At 51.6% G+C, this 6,182-nt stretch overlaps 1 non-coding gene across 1 annotated transcript; it reads left to right on the top strand.

Moving 5' to 3' along the window:
- Positions 1-3,196: 3,196 nt before the first annotated feature.
- Positions 3,197-3,268, top strand: TRNAP-CGG (transfer RNA proline (anticodon CGG)). Its single transcript has one exon. It is a non-coding gene; the product is annotated as a tRNA-Pro (tRNA).
- The last annotated feature ends 2,914 nt before the right edge of the window (positions 3,269-6,182 follow it).

Here is a 6,182-nt window from a genome sequence, read left to right as displayed (position 1 = left end):
ATTGTCTGGGCACAGCTGAGAAAGCCAAACCAGGGCAAATTGCTAACACAGTGTGTCCCGGTGTGGGCCAGGGTGTGCCCCAACTGGGGTGGAGCAGGCCACAAGACCTCCCCAACTCTCAGCCCTGCCTTGTTCTGGGCAGGCAGCAGTCCCCATAGGGCCCAGTCCTCCTTATCTGGGCTGCAGGTGGGCAGAATATGGGCCCTGGCCCTGAGGCAGGATTGGCCACATCCCACTTAGGCAGTCAAGGTGTAAGCCACAGACCTAGGTCAGGGCAGGGTCACAGTTGATTAGTCAGGCTCAACCCCTTCAGCAGGGCAGGGCACACACAGTCTGTGTAGCAGCCCTGGATCTGGGGCAGGGCTGGGCCACCTTTAATCAGGCTCAGCACCTTGTTAGCAGCTTGTGAGCAGCCACGGCTAACCTGCCTTTGCTTTGAAGTAGCCCAGGCACTTTGAAGTACCGGCGGGTTACTCACTGTGACAGACAAGCTGGCACTTCCAAGTTTGTAGCTTCAAAGTTGCGCGGGGGGGTGCGGGGAGGAGAGAGAATTAGCTTAATGAAGTGCTGCATTTGCATTACAGCACTTCATTAGTAATCTCCCAACACCCTATTTCCCATGCTCCCTTCCAAGATGGGAGCCAGTGCAGACACAGCCTGAGATACCCGGGCAGGTTACTGAACGAATTTAGAAATAGTGGATGGCTTTTTTTGAGGTCTTTAAACCTCATTCTACTAGGAATAGTGCCTATTCCAAAAGAGAGAATGGGGCTGTATGGACAGGTAACTGGGGCTCTTTCAAAGAATAGTTTATTCCGAAATAATGCTGCTGTATCGCCATAGCGCCAGTGTGCTTCAAGGGCTCTAATCTGAACTAGGCTGTCTTGTGTGGGGACGTGCTGTTTTCCAATAGGTTTTGTTTATTCTGGGCCTTCCTTGGTGCGTGAAGGCGTTATTATCAAATGGCTTATTTGGGAGGAATAATTCTGAAATAAGCTGTTCTGAAATAACTCTGTAGTGCAGACAAACCTGGAAAACCTCTGCCCTGGGGAATAACAGCGGTGGTGAACTGGCAATGTGTAAAGACAAATTCCTGATTACAACCAGTCACAGTGTGGGATTATTTTGGGTGTGTGGACACTACAGAGTTTATATATATATATATATATATATATATATATATATATACGTATGAGGATACACATGTCACGGAAGTGTAAGGGACCTCAGGAGGTCATTAAATCCAGTCCTCTGCCCTCCTGGCAGGACCTAACACCTTCCCTGACAGGCATTATTTTTTTTTATCTCTATATAGGGCTTGTCTACACTACCTCTCCCTCCCTACTTGGAAGGGAGCATGTTACGTAGGGTGTAGGGAGATTGTTAATGAAGTGCTGTGCTGCACAGGCAGCGCTTCGTTAAGCTAATTCCCCCCCACCAGCAACTCTTTAGTGTCGGCTGGTGTGTAGCTCTGGCTCACCTGCCCGTACTTTGCACTGCCTGGGGTACCCCAAAGTCCCCTGAGTCCTCAAAGTTTGGAGGAGTTTAACACTTTGGAGTTGCCGGGGGCGGGGGAGAATTAGCTGAATGAGGTGCTGCGTATGCAGCACAGCACTTCATTGATGACGTCCTCACGCCCTGCTTACCAGCCTCCCTTTGAAGGAGGGCAGGGTTGTAGACAGACCCATTTGCCCCAGACTCCTAAATTGCTCCCCTCAAGGGCTGAGCTCACCCCCCTGGGTTGAACAGGCCAATGCTCAAAGCACTGAGCTCGCCGGCCTGCAGAGCAGGACCTTGGAAATGAGCAACAGGCAGCTGCAGGGCCCCTGGCCACTGAATGAGATTTCCTCCCCTCCCCCACCAGCCTGGCCTCCCCTTTCAGACTCTCTCACCCATCCCCCACTGCTCTGAGCCCAGCTGGGGGTTCCCGCAGCCCCGGCTGCCCCTTGCCAGCTGTCCTGGGCCCTGCAGTGTGTCCCTCAGATCCTGTCTCTCCCACCCCTCCCCAGTGCTCTGATCCCCTTGTCCCCTCAGACCCTGCCGACCCCCCCCACTGCCCTTTTCCCCTCCTCCCTCAGCCACAAGCCCTGGTCGGGTTCCCCCTCACACCTGCCACCCGTCCCCCGCTGGCACCCAAACTCCTCCTCCCTCTGTACTGTTTGTCACCCACTGAGGTCTTGGGCCCTGCCACAGGCTGTGTCAGAACAGAGACAGCCCGTGGGTGCAGCCCCTGCCTGGGGGGATCCTGCGTCTCTGTCTTCACGTGCCGCTGCTTCCAGAAGTGGCGTAATAATGAGCTGTCCAGGAGATGCGAATGGGGCATGGATGGAAATGTTCTGTACCTCATTAGCACATGGGCGCATGATTGGGAGCCCAGAAGAAGCTCTTCCAAACTCCAAAACACACGTTCAGACGCGCGGCCCACGGGGATCTTACAGAAGGAAACGCTCCCTCCAGAAGCCCCTGCTGTATTTGATCATCTCTCCCACGAGCTTATCATTTCCAGGGCTTTTGTTTTTCTTTAGTCGTCTCACTGCTCTTTCTGCTTCCTCCTTTTAAACACCAGATGAAGCTCAGCTCTGTGCACACACCTGACTCCCTGCCAGCCCCAACTCCTGGGCCTGCCCAGCTTTGATGGATTTTGGATCTTGTAATGCAAGGGAGCAAGCTGTGCTTGTTCTGGGTGGAGTCACATGGACCAGGCAGGTAAAGAGTGGTGAAGGACTGAGCCCAGCCGCACCAGCCCCCTGAGCTGGTGAATCTCACTCTAACCAGGAGGGAGTGTGGGGAAGTCCTTGGCAAGGTGAAGTCAGGTGCAGCTGGTGTGTGGGGCTGTTTGGTTTTAATTTTGTCTAAAATTGTGAGAAGTGACGTTCGCTTTTTGTCAGAAGCCGGATTTGTTTTGCAAGGCCAAGTGTTGCTCAGGGAGCAAGAAGTCTTGAGTTGAACTCCCTGATGCTCCCCCCCAAAGAGTGTGTTTGTTGCTGTCCCTGACCTTGCGTTGCTTATATTTTTCTTACACACAGTGTGGTTTGTGATCTGTCCTGAGTGTGTAGTTGGTTTCTTGCTCCAAAGCTGTGAGGAGAGCTTGGAAATGACCTTGGAAAGGTGAAGTTAAGTGTAGGATTTATCAGAGCACTTGGGGTTTATTGAAACCTGATTCTGTGGAAAGCCCAGTGCTTAATTTTTCAAGCAGGGCTTGTTGGTCTAGGGGTATGATTCTCCCTTCGGGTGGGAGAGGTCCTGGGTTCAACTCCCAGACAAGCCCTTGTTCTATTGTTGTGTAATAGCTGATCCAGACAGTTTCAAGGTTCTTGTCCTCTTGTGTGATTTTCCTCTGTTCATTTGCTCAGTGTAATGCAACAGCCACTTGTTTCTGGATGGCTCAGCTCGAGCATCAGCTCTGTCAAGAGATGGTCCTGCCAGTGACTACACCCCTCCTGTTCACTGTGGCAGCCCCTCTGGGTGGTAGAAACTGCCACTGTCTGGCTTCTGACTCCCCTTTTGTCTGGATGAGACCCCTCGGGGTCTTCTCCCCAGGATGGGCTGGAAGGACTGTCTCTGGCTGCTGTACTGTCGCTTCTGTGAGAAGCTGGGCATCTGTTGCCTAATAAACCTCCTGTTGTACCTGCTGAGTGAGTGTCACTCCTGCCAGTGGACGGGGTGCAGTGCAGGGGGACCCCTGAACCCCATCACACGCTCTCATGAAGTGTATTGAATCAGCCACCCCGAGCTATCCCGGCCAATGCAACCTAACCTGGGCTGAGAATCCCCTGCCCCCAGGGCAGCCCACAGGGCACGAGGATGGGGAGGCCAGGAGCCTCTGGATACACTGGGGCTCTCTCTTCATGAGTCTGTCATACAGGAGGATTCTCTGGGCACAGCTGAGAGAGCCAAAGCAGGGCAAATTGCTTAAAACTGATTGCAGAGGTGTGGGCCAGGGGTGTGCCCCATCTGGGGTGGAGCAGGCCTGCCTGGTTCTGGGCAGGCAGCTGTCTACAAAGGGCCCAGTCCTCCTTAACGGGGCTGCAGGTGGGCAGAATATGGACCCTGGCCCTGGGACAGGATTGGCCACATCCCACATAGGCAGTCAAGGTGTAAGGGCACGGCCACAGTTCATTAGTCAGGCTCAACCCCTACATCAGGGGAGGGCACACACAGTCTGTGTAGCAGCCCTGGCTCTGGGGCAGGGCTGGGCCATCTTTAATCAGGCTCAGCACCTTGTTAGCAGCTTGTGTGCAGCCACGGCTAAGCTGCCATTGCTTTGAAGTAGCCCAGGCACTTTGAAGTACCGGCAGGTTAGCCACTGCGAGAGACAAGCTGGCACTTCCAAGTTTGCAGCTTAAAAGTTGTCCGTGGGGCTGGGGGGAGAGAATTATCTTAATGAAGTGCTGCATATGCATCACAGCGCTTCGTTAGTAATCTCCCAACACCCTATTTCCCATGCTCCCTTCCAAGATGGGAGCCAGTGCAGACACAGCCTGAGACAGCCGGGCAGGTTACTGAACTAATTTAGAAATAGTGGATGGCTTTTTTTGAGGTCTTTAAACCTCATTCTACGAGAAATAGTGCCTATTCCAAGAGAGAGAATAGGGGCTGTATGGACAGGTAAGTGGGGCTCTTTCAAAGAATAGTTTATTCCAAAATAATGCTGCTGTATCGCCATAGCGCCAGTGTGCTTCAAGGGCTCTAATCTGAACTAGGCTGTCTTGTGTGTGGACTTGTTGTTTTCCAATAGGTTTTGTTTATGCCGGGGCTTCCTTGGCGTGTGAAGGGGTTCTTATCAAATGGCTTATTTGGGAGGAATAATTCTGAAATAAGCTAATCTGAAATAACTCTGTAGTGCAGGCAAAGCTGGAAAACCTCTGCCCTGGGGAATAACAGCGGTGGTGAACTGGCAATGTGTAAAGACAAATTCCTGATTACAACCAGTCACAGTGTGGGATTATTTAGGGTGTGTCGAAACTACAGAGTTTATATATATATATATATAAATATATATGGATGAGGATACACGTGTGCCCTGGTATGGTCTGTATGGCTGTCTGCAGTCCAGGCATGGGCATGGTCCTCCCCTCCTCTTGCCTGACTCTCAGCTGCTCCATGGCTTTTAAGTCTCTCCTTGGAGCTGTGAGCACCAGCTGCTCCCTGCACCAGGTGCCTAGAGGAGGGAAGGCGACTGGGCTCCAGCCTGGGGACCTTCCTTCCTCCCACTTTCCCTGACTTTGGATTCTGGCCCTGCTCCTCCTTCCCTTTAGTGCCATGGGGGGCAAGGGGCAAAGGAACCCCCCACCCTCACCCCCCTTTTGGACATAAATTCATGTTTTGCTTTATTTGTAAGGAAGTTTGGTAAAAAGTTAAACCTCTTAATCTGTTTAATTATTTTTGTTTTTATTACTAATAACTCCTTTCATATGAATTATTACAACCCCCCCTTCTCTTAGAGACCTAATACTGTAATGTGAATAATTTAGTGTTTGAGGTATTTGGAAGCAAAAAACAAAATGCATTTGTCATCGGGGTGGTTGGCTGGTGGCCCAGGAAAAGGTTTGTGTTGAGCGGGCTGGGCCAGGAGTCAGAAAGTTCAACTTTCACTGAGTCAGCAAGTTTCAGGGCTCTGAAGAGACAAAGAGGCCATGTCGACATGAGCCCAAAACTTTGAAATAGCCATGCAAATAGCCATTTCAAAGTTTACTAAGGAGTGCTGAAATACATATTCAGCGCCTCATTAGAATGCCAACAGCTGCGACACTTCAAAATTGACACGGCTCCCCGCCATGGGGCTCGTCCAAATGGGGCTCCTTTTCAAAAGGACCCCGGCCAGTTCAATATCCCCTTATTCTCATCTGCTGTTTGGAATCAGGGGATTTCGAAGTAGCCGGGGTCCTCTTGAAAAGAAGCCCTGTCTGGATGAGGCGTGTGGCGGTGAGCTGTGCCAATTTCGAAGTTCCACGGCTGCCAGCATTCTCATGGGGTGCTGAATACATATTTCATGACTTCATTGGGGAACTTCGAAATGGCCATTTGCATAGACATTTCAAAGTTTTGGGCCAGTGTAGACACAGCCAGACAGGGGAGGTGACCAGCCCCTGGGTGGGTGCTGTGGAACAGCCAGCACCAGACGGTCACCAGGTTCAAAGAGAAACTTGTATTTGAATCACAGGGCTTTCTTTTCTGTCTTT

Source organism: Carettochelys insculpta, unplaced genomic scaffold, assembly GCF_033958435.1.
Source record: "Carettochelys insculpta isolate YL-2023 unplaced genomic scaffold, ASM3395843v1 scaffold_0035, whole genome shotgun sequence".
NCBI classification, from domain to species: domain Eukaryota; kingdom Metazoa; phylum Chordata; order Testudines; family Carettochelyidae; genus Carettochelys; species Carettochelys insculpta.
Note: the sequence above shows the minus strand (reverse complement) of the source record. Positions and strands in the feature narration are given on the sequence as shown.